Raw genomic sequence first — 20,930 nt, 5'->3', positions numbered from 1 at the left:
CAGCATCCGCAGAGAATACCAAGACACTAACTCAGGGAGGAAGACACCTGAGAATTGTTTGCAAGAGTAAGACAGGGACACTGCTGTCTCGTCTGTCTCCCAGGTGAAGATGACCTGGAATGAGCTGGAGGAGAAGAAAGAATACCCATGAGCGGGTAGCACAGTGGCCCAGGAGAGAAATGATGGAGGCAAGCATGGCCTGCACTGGAAATGAAGGTAGCTTGTTTCTGGATATACAAGGAAACAGGAATAATGGGGCTTGGTACATTGACTTAGGGCATCAAAAAGAGAACTAATGGTAACTTAACTGGGATTTAAGTATTTACTGGGCATATTCCAAGAGCTGTTGAAATGCTACAGTATAAGATTATAATGCAACTGTTGTTTGATTTTCAGCTTTGTAGGAAACTCCATGATTTTTCTAAAATCCCTGCTAGTGTCCCCTTCCTCCACATCCTCATCAATATCTGTTGTCTTTCTAATACCTGTGTAATATAGTTCATGTGATTCCAAGTTGCATTTTTCTTGTTGACTAATGATGTTGAGCAGCTTTTCATAGACTGCTTGGTCAGATGCCGTAACTTTTTCAAGAAAAGTCTATTCAGGTACCTTTCTTGTTTTCAACTGGAATGTTTTCTTGTTCTTGTGATGTGCAGATTTCTTTGGGACATAGAAATCTCTTATTGGATGTACACATTTCTGCCAAGCCACGAATGTCCTTTCTCTTCCAATAACTTTCTTTTGCTTTGTCAACGCTTAGTTTGATATCTTTTTTCCCTTTTGTTTTCTGAAACTTGAGTTCTTACATAAAAAAATCATCACACAAAACAAAGTCCTGCTACTTTTTATACATTTCCTTCAGTCTTGATTTTTAGTCTCTAATGCATTTTGAATCATTAAATAAGTGCCCAGCTTTACTGTTATGCACAAGTATACACAATTTTTCAGTATTGTTTTTTGAATATAATATATTTTCTACATTATGTGCTAATGTACCTTTGTCAAAATCCCTTTCAGTCCTACCTACAAAAGATTGAAACTATCATATTCTAAATAGATTGGTACCCATATGATCATTTTAGCACAATCTAATGTTTCAGATATAAAAGTAATTTAAATGTCAATCATATTTGGTACATATAAAATAGAAAACTACTCACCCTTAAGAACATAAGGAAATTTGTCATTTGTGACAATGTGGATGGGCATGGAGGATATTTATGTAAATTAAAGAGGAAAAAGAAAGACCAATACTGTGTGTTCTTACTTTATATGAAACCTAAGTGTATCAAACTTATATTCACCAAGAGAAAGGTGATCGCAAAAGTGTAAGGAGTATGGTTTTTCCTCCCACTGCTGGTCTTATCCTGCTGCCGCGCCAGCCCCAATTAACACACAGAGACTCTGTATTTTATATTATACTGTTGGCCAGTTACTTGTTTCTTATCGGCTAGCTCTGTCTTAAGTATTAACCCATTTCTATGTATTTCCACGTGGTCTTACCAAGAATGGCAGTTCTGCCTTCTCCAGACTCTCCATCTTGACTCCTCCTTACTACTTCCTCTTTCCTCCTTGTCTCCTAGTCCCTCCTATCTTCCTTTCCTATTGGCCAATAGTGCTTTATTCATTAACCAGCATGAGAAACATTTACAGAATGACATCTCCCATCACAAAAGACTGAAGGTTAGAAAAGAAACCACAAAAAAAAAAAAAAAAAAAGGAAATTGTAATCAAATACAAAGTTTCAGATAGACAGGAAAAATGTCTTACTGTTATATTACATAGCATGATAACCAAAGTTACTGACTTTTTTATTTTAAAATTACTAACAGTTGATTTAAAATACTCTTACTGACTTTTTTATTTCAAAATTGCTGAGTTGATTTAAAATACTCGTATCAGAACAAATAAGTAGAATCACTTATAAATACATATTAACTGGATGATCTAATGTTATATATACTCATTACATATATATATATGTGTGTGTGTGTGTGTGTATGTGTGTGTGTGTGTGTATACTTAAAAAAAGGAGTAAAAGCTATAGGACTCTTTTGAAGTTAAGAAAACCAAAGGTTCTACTTTGAATACATTTAAATAGAAATATATTAAATTTATTTTGAAGTGAAAAGTATTTTTAAAATTATTTTGTTCATTTTAAAATATTTATGAAAATGGTATTTGTCATTACAGAACCTCCAGATGTCAAAGCATAAGAGCTTATTTTCACCTAGTTTTCAATAACAGATACAAGGGAGACTAGGTGGCTTAAACAACACACATTAATTTCTGAGTGTTTTGGAGGTGAGAAGTCCCAGAAACAAAGAAACTTCATCATCAGATCTTGGTGAGGCATCTCTTCTTGATTTGTGAGATGAAGACTTCTCCAGTATCCACTTGTGGAGTAGAAACTGTGTTTTTACAATGACACTAATTGTTATCCAAGTTCTCTACCCTCACTGCCTACATGTCTGTCTTTTAACAGTGCTAATGCCATTGAATAGCCTCTCACTTTGTAAACCTAATTACTCCACTTTCAGACAATCACACTTGGAGTCACAGATTTCCATATGTACCTAGAAATAAGGAAGATGTGTACACACACACACACACACACACACACACACACACACCACAAACTAAGAAATACTATAACTGTAAAATGTAAATTTGATATTTTTAATGGCATGAATTATTTCCTTAAGAAAGATACATACCTTACCTTGTGGGACTGGTGGGCAGATGGGCACGGATACAATTGAAAACCCATTAAAAGCATACAATTCTGAAACAGCTGCAATTGGTATTCAACAAAGGGAAGTAATCCTTTAGGGTAGTGATGGATGACATTGGAACTCTCTACATCCATATGCAAAATGGACTTACATCAAGTTCCTGTGTCTTGCAAAAAGTATTAGTTCTCATTTAATCATAAATTTAAATGTGAAATGCAAAGCTGTGAAAGTCTCAGAAAGCTAGGCATCTTGGTGCATGCCTTAAATCCAAGCACTCGGAAAAGTGAAATAGAAAGATTATACATTCAAAGGCAACCAAGGCAAAATTGTGGGTTCTAGGACAGCCTGGTATAGCAAATATAACTCTAATTCTTAAAGAAACAAATAAAACAAGGTTTTATTAAAAAGAATCTGAAGCAACTCTTCAATAACTAGTTCATATTAACTAGGCAAGTCCTCTAGGCAAAGAATTCTTAAAACTTGACAACCACTAAGTGACTTCTGAAAAGAGAAACTGAAAATTAGATGACATCAAACTTCATCATTTCCATTTTCAAAGATTTTCATAAGAAGATAAAAGACAAGCTATCCAACAAAACTAAATATTTGTCATATATATGATTGACAAAAACAATGTATCTACAATGTATTAAGAATTTCAGACTCAGTAACAAAAGCACAAAATCCAATTTGAATATGAATAACTATGTAGAGATTTTCACCAAAAAAGGCAATATAACCGATAAGCCCATTAAAATATATTCCACATTAATATAATTGAAATGCAAAATAAAATTACAATTCCGTTAAAATAGCTAGGATGAAAAGTTGAGGCAAGAACAAAAGTTGTCAAGATTCAGACAAACTTAATGGCGCATATATTGACAACAGAGTTGTAAGGTATAGTTACTCTGAAAAACAAACTGGTGATATCTTCGAATTCTGAATGGATAGTCACAAAACCTAGCATTTGTATTCTTCAGCACTTTCTGGAAAACCTGAAATGCATTTTTCAGGGTATCTTTTATTTTGAGAGTATAATATATATTTCCCACTTCCCTCTTCTCCTTCCAAAAATCTTCCAGATACCCTCCTTGCAGTCTTTCAAATCCATGGTCTCTCTTTTCGTTAGTTATTATTATATGTGTATACATATGCACATATGTATTAAGCACAACCTGCTTGGTCTGTGCAATATTACTTGTGTGTATGTTTTCAGGGCTGACCATCCGCTGTTGACTATCCAGTTGGTGTGATCTATGGAGAAGACTATTTCTCCCACTCCCAGGAGTGCTTATTTTGTGCATATCTTTCACACAAATGGATTTTGCTTGTTGTCCTTCAATCCTGTAGTATAGTCTAGATAACATTTCTTATGTGGAAAGATAATTCTAGTTATGACACATTAAAGGGAAGGACACCCAGAATGTACTTGCAGGTCCTTTATCTGCATGTACAATTTTATGTTGTCACTGGACAGTCAGACAATCACCTACAAATCATTCTGTGTGCAAACTCTCAAAATAGACCTTCTTTGAAAACTGACTTTTCACGTTTACAGCCCAGATCCCAGAATAATAAGCCCTTCCTCTAGAGATGGCAATAACATATTGCCTATATGCAGACACGATTGGAGAGTATTTAGGAAAAATAATGTTGTTTAATTTTACTCTTAGAAAGACACAAAACATAATTAGGAACATAAATTTATGTCAGAAAATAAAAAGCAAAACTAGAAAAAAAATGAGTTATCAGCTCATTTGAATTACCACTATGTACAATAATATACAAACCAAGTGCCCAGGGCCAGTGATAAACAGGTACCTTTAACATTTCAGAGATGCTTCACCAAAGCCTCAGTCACTGGCACAGAAATGTGAATGAAGCTCAAGGTTTACCACTTAGTGCTTTGGGCACGAAGTATAGAGAGCACTAACATCCTTCATAGTAGACTTACAGCTGAACTCATTCAGAGACAAACTACAGTCACCAGTTCACCACATGATAAGAATGTTACAAATGACAGGTCTTATTCCATTATTCCCTAATTCCCAAGCTTAGTAAATTCCAGGGGAGAGGGAGGCTTGAAAGAATGGAGCATCATCCAAGATGCATTTCTTTTAGTTTTATTTGGGGGATCATTTTTTTTTCTGACTAGATCTTTCAGAGTAAGCCAAAATCATAAATGCACTTAGATTACCCCCCCCCCATTGCTCTTAAAATGGAAACTAAAATCTGTTGGCATCTCTTCAAGAAAGGGAGAGCCCTGGAGATTCCAAGAAGATTGGTGTCACAGTGTGGTTTCCTTTCCAAGGCAGCTCCTCTTGACTCATCGTGGTATATTCTGTGTATCTATCTCAGTGGGAGTGGATATTGTTATGCTTTTCAAATTGTCACAAGTTACAAAATTAAACATGTGCTGTGTGAAAATAGCACACCATGGGGCCGCAAAGGGAAACAGAACAGAGCCTCGCGGCAAAGTCACGGGCTCTGAAAGTGGGTCTTGATAAAATAGCAAACTAGCTGCTGTCCATTAGAGGAGAATGTCCCCATGCCAGGTCCATTATTATTCCAGAAGCATCACTAGTCACCTACTTCACTGAATAAAGAGCAAGCCAATACACTTTGACTTTTCATGTCAACTTCAATGACAGCTCTGTGAGCACAAAGCATGTCAAAATGGCACCTCCTGGCAGGGAAGGGCCCGTTAGCAAGCCTAGGTCAAAACTCAACAAAATATTCTACATGGGACCTAAAACACATGTAAAGGTTTCTACCATAATATAATGTAACCCAAGGAAGACTAAATCTTCAGGAGAATCGAGGATACTGTCTCACCTTAGCACTAAAAATGGGAATGTGTAGAGAAATATTCACAGAATATTTAACAGACTCACAGAAGTACTGAGTGCAAATTCAGATTCCAAAGACTCAAACAAAAACAAACAAGCAACCCCACACCAACAAAATACCTAAAACCTAGAGGGTTGAAGAAGTGAAATGCTTTCTACAAAATTTTCTTAGTGTATATTTTTGTAATTGTGTTCAGGAGGAGGAAATCACTGTTGTCCCATAAATGTTCCCAGGGAAGTTGAAGCATTGATGACATAGTATATACCTTGGAGAAGCAGACTATTGAACTGTGCACATCTAGAACAGAGTTTCCCTCGCCGGGGTTTCCCCCCACCCCTGTCAGTCAAGTCTCAGGAATTTCTGTTACTGCTAATGGGGATAGAAGGAGTTGGGTTTTGCTGGCAAAGGGCCCCAAGTATAAAATAGCTGCATGCATGAATTGTACTTACAAAAGACGTAAAAGGATGCTGAAGAGACAAACCCAGACCAATGATGGGTGGCAATGTGAACCTTGAAAGGGAGCTCAGCGCCAGTGTAAGTAATTTCAAAAGAAGGCAGGCTGAAGCAGCCACAGAAGAAGGAGAGCCAGGTTCTTTTCCAGGGCTTCACGTGCAGACGTTAAGTTAGATGGTCTGAGTGTCTCCCTGAATATGCTATTTCACAAAACCATGGTTTTTTTTTTTTTTTTTTTTGAGTATTATCCCCTTTATTTTTAATTTTTTTGTTTTTTTAATTTAATTTATTATTTTACATATCCAACCCAGTTCCCTTCCCCTCCCTCCCTCCCTCACTTTTACCCTCTCTGCCCTCTCACATGCACCCTGACCACCCTCCCCTCCCATCCCCCCCACCCCAATGCCATCCAGATGGGGTCATGTAGATCTGACAGGTCACTTGAAGTAGGGACTAGGGCTTCTCTCCTGTCTCTAGGTTAAGGCAGTTATCCCTCCATGGGGGATGTGTTCTCAAGGTCCTTTTGTGCACCAGGGATACATCCTGGTTCCTGCAGCACTTATTTCCATCATGGGAAAGTTTGTTTCCTTCTTTGATGGGAGGTACAGAGGAAGTTTATCATGTGAGTTAGCATCGAACCGTTTACCTTAACCTTATCTTTACTGTATGATTAAGAAGCTATGTAGTCTCAAGCCCAAGAAATGCGATTATTGGAAGTCCTAAAACAATGTCCCATGATCATATAAAACTTTTAATCAATTTCACACACCTCAGAAACACTAAAAATATCCAAATTCTAAAAATCTTGGGCCCCATATTCAATATTGGTACTTTGAATTCCTTGACATAGGGTAGGGACAATTATTAATTTCTTATGTCCTGAGTTCGTATAAACCACACAAATTTGATCATCAAAGTGACCTATAGCAGTCACCCATAGGGAATGAGAAGTCACTGAAAAGCCACATTGCAAACTGAAGATCACAAAAGCAAGGCTTAATAACTGTCCCTTTAACCCACCAGATATTCCTCCTAAAATAATGCTGGGTGGAGAGTCTGGAGCATTGTCCTGGTAATGAATCATCAGCCTTGCACTTCAAAACAAACCCCAAAGAGACAGAGGGGCCTCATTTGCAGTTAATACCAAAAGCAATCAATAGGCAGCTTTCAAACAATCCAGAGGCTTGTTTTGGCTTCAAGAGAAGTGTTCAGCCATGCACAGCCTGTGATGCTGCCCTACTCTATGCAAATGGATTACACTCACAGGAATAGAGAACCTGGGATTTCAAATTTGATTGACATGGCCAGTGGCTTCAAAACAACAATTAGGCTTGGGGCTCAGCAAGTTTTTGCATCCCTCACTCTACTAATTATTTGAAGACTAGTCTTTGCTGTTATTTTTGTTGTTATTGTTACATTAGAGACACATGCACTATTGAACTAATAAAAAATATCAGCAAATTGAACTCCCCAAAATATTTTTGTTTCCTTTCCTAAGGAAGAGTCAGGGAATGTGTGTTTCATTCTCATTTGAGGTAGCAAGTTCAAAGAACGTACAACTCTGAGTCATATATATATATATATATATATATATATATATATATATATGTGTGTGTGTGTGTGTGTGTGTGTGTGTGTGTGTGTGTGTGTGTATGTATGTGTGTGTGTCATACACATACAATATGTGTATATAATATGTAGGCAAACAGTAGAAGTATACTTAGAAAGAACAGTAAATTGGTTGAAGTTACCTTAAAACCCACCCAACAAAAATAGACGGTGATTTGCTTTACAAGATTTACTAAATTACTGTTTACCAGGCAAAGGGTGGCAGTTAGGTTTCTCATGATATGGAGGCACATCCTGAGAGTATCAAGAGAAGATCAGCGCTAAAGGTCATACCAGAGGCAGACTCAACGAAGAAGCACTTGAGACTGAACGTCACCAGAGTCTCTCAAGAGAACCCAGGTGCCCTGCGAGGCTGTGCTGACATGGTCTCATTTAAAGACAGCAGCAGCCACATTTGCTGCTTGAGACTGAACTACCTTAAACTTCAAAAAACAGATTGCAGTTTCTTTTCAAGAAGAAAAAAAAGGGGGTGGGATTAAAATTAAAACCAATGTAAAAATAGTTAGAATAGCAACTATGAAATCAAAGAGCTGCTCGAACCACTCATAGAAGTTAAGAATAGAGCTAAAGCAGCATTTTCATGATTTCTCAGTCCTGACGAGGACTGCTTTCACCACTCATACAAGTCAGAGTGGAGCTAAAGCGGACATTTTCTTGGTTACTTGGTCCAGACAGGGTTCTTCAGGCTGGAGAGATGATAAGGGAGAACTCTGGCTGAGTTGGGATCTCAGTTCCTGGATAAAAAGCTGGATAACCCCTGCTCTGTGTGGTTCAGAGGCAGGGGGATCTATGAGGCTTGCTGGCTTTCAGCCTGGAGCTAGGGTCAGAAAGCCCTGTCCCAAAGGAGTAAATCGAAGCATATTAGGACAGGATACCTGACATCGTTTGCTGGCTCAAGCATGTTCAAGCGAGTGTGTGCATACACACACACACACACACACAAACACACACACACACACATCATATATGTCACACACATTTAAAAAAACATTCTATGGAGACACCTAGAAATATTAAATGCAATGACATTAAGTAAGCAAAGAAATTTATTTACTCAGTGATAGGGCCCTCCCCAAGTTACAGCTCCCTTCAATAAGAATTCTCTTTTGTGCTATCTTTCATTGAAGCTTTTATAACTTCACTAGTACAGCAAGGCAATTTCCATTTTTTTTTTCTATAAAAGAAAAAAGCGAAAGCAGAAAAAGCAATACGGCAGTCCACGTTCTAATCCAGTCCCGCGACTAATAATTACCTTCACCATGTTATGCCAACCAGCGCCACTGCCAGCACACACAGCTTTCAAATTACACTGCACAGAGAGAGCACTCACTTTGGGAAGGAAAGAGCGATGCCAGCACAAATTACAACTTGCACCATTCTTCCTAACTATACCTTTCTGTTTGTTTGTTTTGCTTGAATTGCACAAAGCCAAATGCTAAACTACAGACAGAAGAAAGGCCCGAAACCTTTTGGATCTCAGTTCACTCTCTCGCATGCGGTTTTAACCAGGTACGAAACGAATGGGCGGTTGTTTGAATGTCCTTGAGCGTACTGTAAGGAAGCAGCTCTAAGCACACTCTAAAGGTGATCTTCCTTCCTGCACAAGATCCCCCGGAACTTGCTGCCATAGCTCCTTCGATTCAGAGTGGCTAGATTAAATATTCAGGACCCTGCCATGGCGGTGCATTGCAACGCAGGGCTCGGACCTTCTCCAGGAAAATTAGTCAGGGAACAAAGCTATGACAAGAGTGACATTAACTGTGCTGTAAAATAAAACCTCCTAATGCAGCCTGCACATTGCATACACTCTGGCCTGGTAAATGTACTGTTAAATTCACACTGCGGGAAATGTACTAAAAGCCTTTTTGAAAGCATTTGTAAATGCATACTCAGGTCTAACTACAGATGACCCACTCGCTCCCAGTGTAAACCTCGCAGCCAACAGTCATGGTGAGCACAGACAGGACTTGGGATGATCTTCCTCTCCTCCCAGGAAGGATGGAGTTGGGAAGATGCTTTATGTCTCAGTCGTTAGTCAGGCTTCAACTTTTAAAATGTGTTGGATGGAATATAACATCGAGTCAGAAGGGAAAATAGCATGGTCTGTGGTGTAACTTCCCAAGAAAGCCCATGATGGGAAAATAGCAAAAGCATCTGCTTTACCGCTATAGGCAGGTACCACATCAAGTAAGCGTCCTGTTGATTTGTGATACACTACCCAATTTTTCTGCTCCGGGCTCCATCAAAACTGTAACAGATAAATGTCTCTAATCTGATTTGTACAAATATATGATTTCTTGCTACACTTTTAAATAATAAAAATTTCCCATCCTAAATGGTTTTTAAAAGATGACAATTTTAGATGTGTCCTGGATACAATATTTAAGGAATTTAGGAAGAGAGTTGAGCAAACTAAGTAGGCTTTGACATGTTGATAAATGGGCTCTGAGGGACAGCTTCCTTCGTGCCTCTCAGCCTCCTCACCCAGTCAGCTCATTCACTCTTAGATAAGGAGAACTGGTGAGGACAGTCTGACCTACGACTTCCAGAGTTATCTGTGCAAGTCTTGCATTCTATACCACCAAGCTGTACACATCAAACCTGCTTCTTTCTCTGCCTAATGTTTTGTAGGATGGATTACAGGACAGATTCCTCCTTAGTGAAGGGGAACCAAATCCCCCTATGCCCCTTTTACTCTTTTGTATTCATGTCCTGGTACATGGTGTATCTTTACCAATTTGGTACAGGATACATTGTTTTCAATTCAGCTTCAGGAATGTGGGCTGAGATTTTTATGGCTGCCTTTATATCAAGCTCAAAACACAGGAAAATTTTATCTGCTCCAAAAATTGTGTGGGAGTACAAATGTCAGAGGTGAGCCACATCACTCACAGAAGAACTAGCTAGAAAAAGTTATCACATAAAAATTAATTTGCTTTCCTCTTAAAAAGATCTACCATTTTCATGATACATTTTTCAATTTTTTTTCTTTGTACTTATGGTAGTATAATTGCAAGAAGAAGAAAAAAAAACTCTTCACTTAGCTCTTACATTATTCATACACAGTTTCATTCAAACATTTATTAAAGGAACTGTAGAATCAGGTTACTTTGATAAAACTTCTCTGATATCTCTACAATCGGCATTAAAGTCAAATCATTGGAGGTCTAGAGGAACTAGAAGCGATCACTGTGAAACATTAACATGGCCATGGGGGGAAAATGCTTTTTGCAATGAGCTCTATTTTATAGGGAATAATAAGACTGATGATAAGCTTGTACATTTTTAAGATTTATTGATTTTATGTGTATTAGTGTTTGTCTGTGCTTATGCATGTGTGTCATGTGCATACCTGGTATTTGGAGAATTCAGAAAAGGGTTTGGCATCCTCTGGAAGAGACTTACACATGTTTATGAGCCATCAAGTGGGTGCTGATAAATGAACTCAGGTCCTTGGAAAGAATAGCAAGTTCTAAGCACTGAGCCAATACTCCAAACCCAACAAACAATTCTTGAATAGCCATGGTGGTCAGACAGCTGTCTAGGCAACCATAGATCTAATCTTTTAGCAAAGTGATTCAGTGCATGTATGGAGAAAATATAATACTCTTTAGTTTCTAATAAAGGGTAAGATTTTTTTAAATTCTATGAAGCCCCATCTGAGGGAGATATTGCATAAAATTTGAAAGCTTAATTATAAGCAATTCTGATGGATATTTATTGCAATAAGGAAATAAATTGAGCTCGTGTATTCTGTATCCAATGTGACTAACCCATTCAAATTTCTTTAACTCCAAAAATAATCCTGACTCATTGATGCTAGGCTAAAATGACTTTGCTAATTAAAGCCTTGGGTTATGACCAGATATTTCTTTCTCTGAGTTGTGACAGTCATTCTTCCTCCTGGGATGATTCTTAAGGATGCAATATGACTCCACAAATACCTTCTAAGAGAAGACTTCGAAATAAACCTAAGTAGAGGGAATGAAGCAACTTCTTTGCCAAGTCAGTTTGCCTGTTGTCCATGTGGAGGTTAAACCATAACACTGGAGTATCCCTCTTTAAGTTCTTCTGTTGATGTACTTCAGAGTTGTAGTTTCCTATCATATACTCTTGACTGTAGCAGCATAAGATAGCTCAAAGAAAGCACACTATTTTTGGACAAATCTCTTCTATTTAAGGTTACTGCCCTGAGTAGAACAAAATATGTAGCAAGGGCCCTGGCCTCTGCCTACTTCTAAGTTTCAGAAATATAAATCTGTTGCCGTCAAACATGTTGTCAGGCATGTACCCCTGGGGAAAATATTTCATTTTGTAGTAAAGTATCGTGAGCTTAAATGCTAAAAGTACTGTCGTCTGTCTTTGAGGCTCTCTGGCTTAGCTTTGATGTACAATTTTGGCAATATTAGCAGCATAAGAATTATATATTAAGCACATTAGTTCCCTAGAATCTGTGAAATTATCTATACAATTATGATAATTATAGAAACAGATGATTATTGCCAGGCATTAGTGGCACACGCCTTTAATCCCAGCACTTGGAAGGAGAATGTCTGTGAGTTTGAGGCCAGCCTGAGTGAGTTCGAGTGAGTTCCACTTCAGGCTCCAAAGTAATACAGTAATACAGAGAAACCATGCCTCAAAATAACAAAAAACAATATATATATAACAACATATATATGTATACACATACATATATATGATTATGAAATTATGAAGTATGCTTATTCATAATTATCTATTAAGTACACATATGTTTCATAAATAAAATATTCATCAGTATCATTCCCTAGTTTTATAGGGAAATGACATTTATACATTTTACCCAAACAATACTAAATTCTTTTGTGCTTTGTTTTTTAAAATTCCTCATATATAGGGATACATGATACAGACTCTCAATGCCTTCTTCCAAACTAATATTAACAAATTCACAAAATAATTCATTTCTAGTTTAACAATTCATGAATGCTGTGCTATTACATGAATATTTTTACAATAGCAGGCACCTAAGAACATACCATGAGGAATCTAGCATTTAATAAGACAAAACTATAACCAATGAATGAGTAAAACTGTTATGCTATTAATAAATAAATCTATTTTTTAAAGACCTTGTTGAATCTTCACTCAGAATATCTATTCTGCCAACACTAGTTTATTCTTGCTTCAGACGCCAATGACTGTCTCCATTTAGATTCCAATCGCTTACAGCATAATCGGTAATGTGTAAGACAGTTGTCATTCTTAGAATGACAACATTCAGCAGCAAGTTCAGAAGCAAGGCAGTCCAGAGACTCGGACTTAAGGATACAACTGCCACTTTAACTAATCTTTCAGTAGTGTTGCTACTAGAGTTGTTAATCATTGGTGGTGGTTGATACTAGAAATCACTGAGATACCAGACGCAATGCGCAAGATATGACTTACAAGTGCAAGCTAAGAAGTTAAAGGACGCAGTGGGACACCTAATTACATTAGGCACCCAGGAACACACTCATTTGATCATAGAGGCACATAAAGACACATAAAGGAATCAATTTAAATTTATTATGTGCCTGCTGCTAGTTCAGCTGTTGCTAACAGACGCTTCATGGAGAACCTACAGAGAGAAAAGCATTCCGATACTTTCTCCTGGTATGAACCTGGGGAGATGCTGTTAACAAACAACCTAAATTGGAATGTATGGTAGATCAGGGCCAAGTTTTGTTTTAGTTCAATGATACCCAATCTAGTAAAAGCCCAATAAACATTTATTGAACACGTTAATGGATGCCAATATCCTGTGCACCTAGAATCTATGGTGAGGCATGGTGGAGGCCTCTGTTTGACCTTCCACTCATCAATAGTAAAGAGAAGGAACTCATGTCAGATAATAGAAAAGGCATCATGAGGAAGTCTGGTACCTGGTATCTTTCCACAAACCTTAGCATCAGTTTATTCACCAGATAGTGATGGGTGAGCAGTAATTTACCATCTTCAAAACTCCATCTAATCCAGCCTCCACTTCTCTGCTATGCTCAGAAAATGCACATGGAGACAGCTGCACTTAAACCATGTAGAAGGTTTTCCACAGTGAGTCGAGCAAAGAGTTCTCCAATCTCCCCAGGTAAAAATATACGGAAAAAAATATGCAAACTTCCAAGACAAATGGAGCCTTTGTGGCATGCAGATTAAAGAAAATTCAAATTAGACTCTGTTTTTTCACATGCACATGCTGCAAAGTTTCTTTATATAGTGTATTTTAGGTGTGGAGAATAGATTCATGATTATCATTCTGTTCTCAGATTTGAGTCAATATGTTATATAGTAAAGGGGGGATGACTCATAGCAATTACATAATACTAGTGATTGAATTCAGAATTTGATTGAACTCCACAGTGAGCTAATGCCAGTGTTCATGTACACAGCACTTTTTTCAGTAGAGTTTAATGATGTGAAGTTCTACTGGTTCAGATTATCTAGTTTTACTGCCCAACTCTGCCTTTAAGGTCTCTGTGACCTCAGCTAAGTGCTTTGGATTCTATACATCAAAAGATAATGATTGAATATTTACAGTTACTTATTTGCATTTTGCTTAGTTCCCCAGATATTAACAATGAACAAGTCAAATTAAAATTTTAAAAAAAAATTGTAAGAGAGAAATTGAAACCCTGAGCAACAAGGTATCAACCAAAATGGAGACTTTAATCAGTTCACCATAATTACAGTTATTCTTTACACATTCAAAGTCAGCTAGAATCTGAACTTTTAAAACAGTTAATGGAAAACATAAGTTAGCGATTTCTGTTGACAAGTACATATCAGAGTTAAGTTCTTCACGAACAGACTTGGGATGGCATGCAAAATTTCCCCATCCCCACGCACCTACGCCTCTTACCATCAATTCGGGCTTTTGCCATCAGATCTTACCTCAATACACTCACTAATATTTTTGCTGCTATACCAACAAACCATAGCTGTGAATGCGGCAATTATTATTCACATAGTCTTTTTCCTTTTTCCATAATAATAGAGTAATATAAAGTCATCCTCATGACCACATTAAAGTTAATTTCCTCCAAGTGACAGGTCATATTCATAAGGCATGGCTGTGCATGTCACAGTGCTTATCTCTAACGGGGTTCAGTGCAAGGCTTAGTGTGTGTTTTTATGAGCAGATTTCACCAGGGTAAAGGGAGACAAATTCTTTTCCTTCAAAGGTATTCATTTTCTGAAGTGCACTAAAAACTTAGACTCCTTAAGAACATAAATGTCGTATTCAATCAAATTACCAATCCATTGAGCTCGTTATTCTACCTTTCATAACCATAAATGAGCCATTTCATGAAAAACCATTCATTTCTTCAGTCTACTGCTAGGTGAGGAAGAAAGCTATAAAAAATGACTGCATGGTTCTACATTCAGGCCCTCGTAACCCCAACTGGGAAAAGAGCAAGTGAGGTGAGTGAGATGGGGGAAGAGAAAATATGTTCAGAATGGCATTACTAAAATGAGTTTGTGATAAAATTTAGGAAATGAGCAGATTTTTTTCCATCAGTAGCCATAAAGAAAACAAGGAAGTCCTGTACACAAAATAAACAGCTCATGAACAGACACAAGGGTGCGAGTAGTGAAGGATGGAGACGATAAGGCAGGTGCTCTGTCTTGGGCCAAAATCATTTTTATTTTTAGTTAGCATAAGCAGATTTATTTCCAACGCAATTTAGACAACCACTAGGATTTCCAGTTGAGAACAGAGGAATCACAAGTCAATTCAAATAATCAAAGCAAATTTGGCAAGGTCTCATGGTTGTTACTGTGCTGTTTCCCGGCTGCAGTTAGGACCAGCAGACATCTGGCTCTCTTGCCAGTTTCTGTGCATGTGGCCTTATGTGCTCTGTAAACCCTGGCAGAATTGTACTCTCATGGCCACTTTAGCTGTGCATATTTACATTTGAGAGTAGTTTTACATCCTATGTCAACATATTTGTATCACTTTATGATTAACCGTAACTCTAATGATCAGAACTGTACCCAATTCTATAGAGAGAAAATGATGACTGTGCTTGAAGGCCCAAGACAGGAATCCTGGCACTCAGGAGGCTAAGGTACAAAATCATGCATTTGAGGCTAACCTGGCTTCGTGGAAAGACTGTGTCTCAAAAAATAGGGTGAAAAGAGACAGAACATAGGTTACAAAAGAGTCACCCCCCCCATATTTTCTGGCATAATAAAGAAAGTCAGCGTTTTCAGACAAAAAGACAGATGCCTATAGGATTTCTACTGTCAGTCTATCTACCCAGATACCTAAAGACATAATGGATTTCTATACACTAAAACTCAATAGTACAAAAGGACTTAATAGGCTTTAGATCTTGTTCTCTTTATTTTGCATAAAACACAGTTTCACTCAGATTATGTGTTTCTTTCTTCTTCAGACATCCTGGCACAGATTTCACTTTTTAAAAAGTCTTGCTAAAACTCAGCCCAATCTGAAGACTTTCCTCTCAATAGACATGGGCCCCAAGATAAATGCTAGATCAGACACTGTTGTAGGATGCTGTACTAATCACTTTTCTACCTACAACTTTTGCTTTCAACAAGTTTTTATGTATACATAGTTAAATTGGAAGTGAGACTTCCTACAGGTATAATGTAGTATCTGGGCACTGTTTTCCTCCAGTACTGCATATCTAACCTCCAACGCTGTAAAGAAGAAACACAGAGTTGGCCATGGCCAATAGAGTGGATATTTCTTGGAAAACGGAAGAGTTTCAAGGTTTAAAGTATACAAAACAATAAACTCGTAACATGTACCCTGGAATAGAAAGGCTGGTTTCTATAGACACTCTATCATGCACTTTGGTACAATATCATTGCACTTAAGAATGCAGACATGCAAACTGTGGATCATTTACATAATATATCCTCTAAAACAAGTCAAAGGCTCTCACCCTAACCTAATAAACTGAAAAAAAAAATATGAGACATTCACAAAGTAGATTCCTGGAACTTCATTTGCTTGAGGCTTTCCAGATATAAATGACTTTGGACCATGAACGATATACTATTTTGATTTTATTTTTTAGTCCTTTTCTTCTCTGTAAGACTGTTGGGGTCTTGGTTGGCCAAGATCTTATTTTTTGTCTCTAGGAAAGTAGTCTAATGTGTTGCTTAGACATTTTTAATATGCAGATCTCATAGAAAACTGGCAAGGCGATGGTATGATTCACATAGGATCTCCAGAAAATAAAAGAGGAGGATCCCATTTGGATTGGAGTGACTATTCCATGGAAGTCTTGAATGAGCATGGACCCTCCATGAATGACAGCAAATAGTAAAGGCCTTGAGGATCTGGATTCTATGTATATGTGGTAGTTTGAATGGAAATGACTCTCACAATCTTACAAAGAGTGATACTATTAGGAGGTGTGACTTTATTGGTTTGGTAGGGCCATGTTGGAGGAAGTTTGTCACAGTGGGGTCAGGCTTTGAGGTTTCCTATTCTCAGGATACCACCCAGTGTTTCGTTCAACATCCTGTAACCAGCATATGAAGATGTAGCCAGCACCACATCTGCCTGCATACCACGTTTCCCGCCATGACAATGGACTGAATCTCTGAAACTGTAATTGAGCCACCCCAGGAAAATGTTTTCTTTATAAGAGTTGCTGTGGTCATGGTTTCTCCCCACAGAAATAAAAACCCTAAGACAACATTTCTATCCCTTTGTTCATTTGTACCTGAACAAACTAGTACAGAGCGTTGGTAATGTAAGATGCCCAAAAACTATTTCCCAAGAGTCAATGAGGTAGAAAGAGAAGGAAAAGCAGAGTTAGCACTCCATTTTTCCAAATTTGCCAGTTATTCACACCACACTCAGAGGGCTGCCTTAGTGTCAGAGTCATCTAAGCAACCAGTAAGAGTCGTGAAAAGCTTCAGCGAATGTGAAACATTTTACATATGCTTGACCGTAACTTGTATGTATAATAACCTGATACATATTTTTCGAGTATGGGTGAGTTGTTACTCTAAAACAGAGTGTTATATATTAGAGCATCCCTTCTTCTGCTGCCATTGCAAAAGCTATTTAAGGGACTAAAACTTTTGTTTTCAGTATCTTTCAGCTGGTAAAGTTTTAGAAAATAATATTGAATGTCCTCTCTTCTATTCACTGGTCTTTGGGTCTCCAGCCCATTCTTCTTTTCCCCAACTTTGTTTGTTGAGCTTCCTCTACTCAGACCTTACTCTTTTCCTGGGTTGCTTTTCTAAACATATCAGCTTCAGGGAAGTTCCTGTGAGATGTCAAAATATTTAAACTTGGTATTTACTCTACTTGACTTGGCCTCTAAACCCAGTCAACTTGGAAACTGTCTGTTTGACAACTACTGCTATCCTGTGATTCCTAATATTATTGTTAAAGAATTGTAGGCTCCTTATGAGCCAATAATTCTTCATCAAAACACAAAACCAGAAAGTCAGACTTCTTGGTAAATATTTCAAAACTACACATCTATAAAAAGAAAAGGCTCAGCTCCCTCCTTTCCCCGCTAGATTCCCTGTCACAGCAGTCACACCATTTATGAATATTAATCCAGTGAACAGACAAGAAAAACATCAGCTACAAAGAGAGAAAAGAGAAACCAGGCATCTATAGTGTATCAGTGAAGGAGACAGGGCACATCCAAAGACACAGCTGCCCTCCTGGACAGGCCTCATGCAGCAAAGTGAACATCAGGCCCCTTTACCCTATCCCAGACATGCTAATTGTCACTTCAGAATGTGGTCTATCCAGTGATTATTGCATTAGTACATCTCAAACAATCTAATCAGACCCTATCTCATCTTCTCTGTGAGGGCAAAAGACACCAAAACAACCTTCTTTGTAATGTTTCCCTTTTAGTCAACTTCAATGTGTACATTCCAACCATGGCTATCTTTTTAGCAACTGCCCTTGATTTTCAGATACTGTCACAACCTGGCATGAGGCAGCAAATAATACATCATAGGAACTTGGTTTCCTAACTGATATATTAGTAAAGGACCTCTTGTATTAAAGGGAAATGTTAAAGAAAAACAAATAAATTCTGGTTTGTTTTGTTTTGTTCTGTTTTTGAAAGACAATAATGAACGGCATACTTCCATTGCTATCTAGTACTGCTAGTGTGTGTGTGTGTGTGCTTAATCTGCAATAAATAAATGCTATGTAGGTTAAAAGACTGCATACGGAAATCTGCATCAAATTCATTTGCATGAGACCTGCAAGCTACATAGGAAATCTATGAAAACAATGGTATGCTTCATAAATTCATTAATTTTGATATTTTTCTTCAAAGCAGCAGGGTGTCAGAGTTACTGTCAGCCTGGGGATGTTTACTCTTCCTTTTAGAGTCCTCATGGGTTAAGTGGGTAAACTACTGAAATGACTAATTTTTGGAGAAGCAAATAAAACTGTTCTCATTACAGCTAGCTTTAAATTCTCACAGAGAATAATGTCTTTTGCTTGCTTACTAATAGCCCGCATTTCAACAGCTACAAAGTAGAGCATATAAAGCACTCTATGTGGAGGTGTCTGGGCATAAAGCTGGATCTGAACTAGCAGAGAAGGGGATATGATACTATTGTCAGACTAGAAAAGAGCCTGGAGCCCGGTCAGAGGGGATCATTTGGAGACCAAGGACTCAGAAGCAAGGAACAAGTTCCAATTCTCATAAGAAACCTTGAGATCTACTGTCAATGTCAGATGCTTGCTTCTGGGACATGTACACTGAAGACTTAAATTAAGATTCTGTGCACTTGATACGTACATTCTGAATTCCTTACCCCTTCATAGATAAATTACTCACTGTGTTACACCAACGTTGGTTATTTTATTGTGTTTCTCACAGCAAATATTTTTTTTGCTGAGGATTATCCTGATCACCAGGGCCTAACATAAGCCAGCAACACATGACCATTTTTACAGTGGCTGTCACAATGCCTGATACAAACAGGTAAACGGCATGGATTTCTTCTAGCAGCTGATCAACCATGATATGTACCAACTATATTGGACAATAAGTTCAGGTCTTTTTCTTAAAGTTTCAAGAAGATCCACTCTATTGTCATTGAAAAAATAAAATCTAATTCTTCCCAACTATATTATCAAGCTATCTAAAAAAATGAAAGTTTATATTTGGCCACACAAGACAAAAAGATATCATGGTCAGATAACATTACTTTTCAAATACGTTTTCTGCTGGTCAACAGTGCCACATACTGAAATGTATTCACTGTATAGTCCTCTATATTTGATATCTCAGCACCTTTATCCATCTTTCTTGGAGAAGCTACATGCTGGATGGTAACAAGAGAAATCAGGGCCTTTCTGAATATGTTTCTCCCTGGCCTCAAACAGCTTACCTACACTCAGCTTCCAGATAACCTCACTTTGCAAGCTCAGACAATTCCCAAATGCTAATCTCCATTCTGAGTGCCCACTTCACTCCAAATGAATGTCTAGACACAATCAGTTAGGTGTGTAATGAACACCTCAAATATAACTAAAACCAAACCCAGCTCCCCATTTCCTCCCAGCCTCTCCACATCTTCTCTTCCTCTGTAATGGCAACACTGTGCTTCCAACTGCTCCATTTAAAACAAAACTTTGTCATCCTTATTCTACACTTAAACCATCAGGAAGTGGGTATGTTTCACTATACTTCCTACTCCTATCCCAGTTTACTTACGGAAAACACTGACCCATTATTTCTGCTTATGCTCTTGCCAACTTGAGTCAGTTGTCTGTAGGACAGACAGGGACCTTGTTAAAAGGCATTCTAACCATGTCACACCTGTCTTCGTCCCCTAGTGGCCACTCATACCATTCAGAAAAAGGTATTTGTCCCACCCACATTGTTCATTTCTCTGGTTATCCTCTGACCCCATCTTCCCTGCCTGTTGCACATAGTTGCCACAGATGGAGTATTCCTGCAGAATATCTAGTGCTCTGCCTCTAGCACTGTGCCATTTGAGCTCCCTACAAGGGTTCCCTACTTAGGAATGACTCAAGTGGTTTTTGTCTATCTCCCTCAGGTCTTGATTCCAGAATCAACTTGCCAGTAATGCTTTCTGAGTCAGTTCAGCCCATTGAAAATGAAATCCTTGTGCCTTACCCTTCCTGTCCCTTGCTCTGTTTTATTTTATTCTAGTGCCTAGTGCAGTATGATGTCTCTCTCTCTCTCTCTCTCTCTCTCTCTCTCTCTCTCACACACACACACACACACACACACATACATG

General features: G+C 38.0%; 1 protein-coding gene across 3 annotated transcripts in view; it reads right to left on the bottom strand.

Moving 5' to 3' along the window:
* Kcnip4 (potassium voltage-gated channel interacting protein 4) overlaps positions 1–20,930 on the bottom strand; it is a 998,325-nt gene that overhangs the window by 795,765 nt on the left and 181,630 nt on the right. The gene's annotated exons all lie outside the window — the stretch shown is intronic.

The sequence above is a fragment of the Phodopus roborovskii genome, unplaced genomic scaffold (assembly GCF_943737965.1).
Source record: "Phodopus roborovskii unplaced genomic scaffold, PHOROB, whole genome shotgun sequence".
NCBI lineage: Eukaryota > Metazoa > Chordata > Mammalia > Rodentia > Cricetidae > Phodopus > Phodopus roborovskii.
The sequence above is the reverse complement of the archived record's forward strand: the minus strand, read 5'-3'. Positions and strand labels throughout refer to the sequence as shown.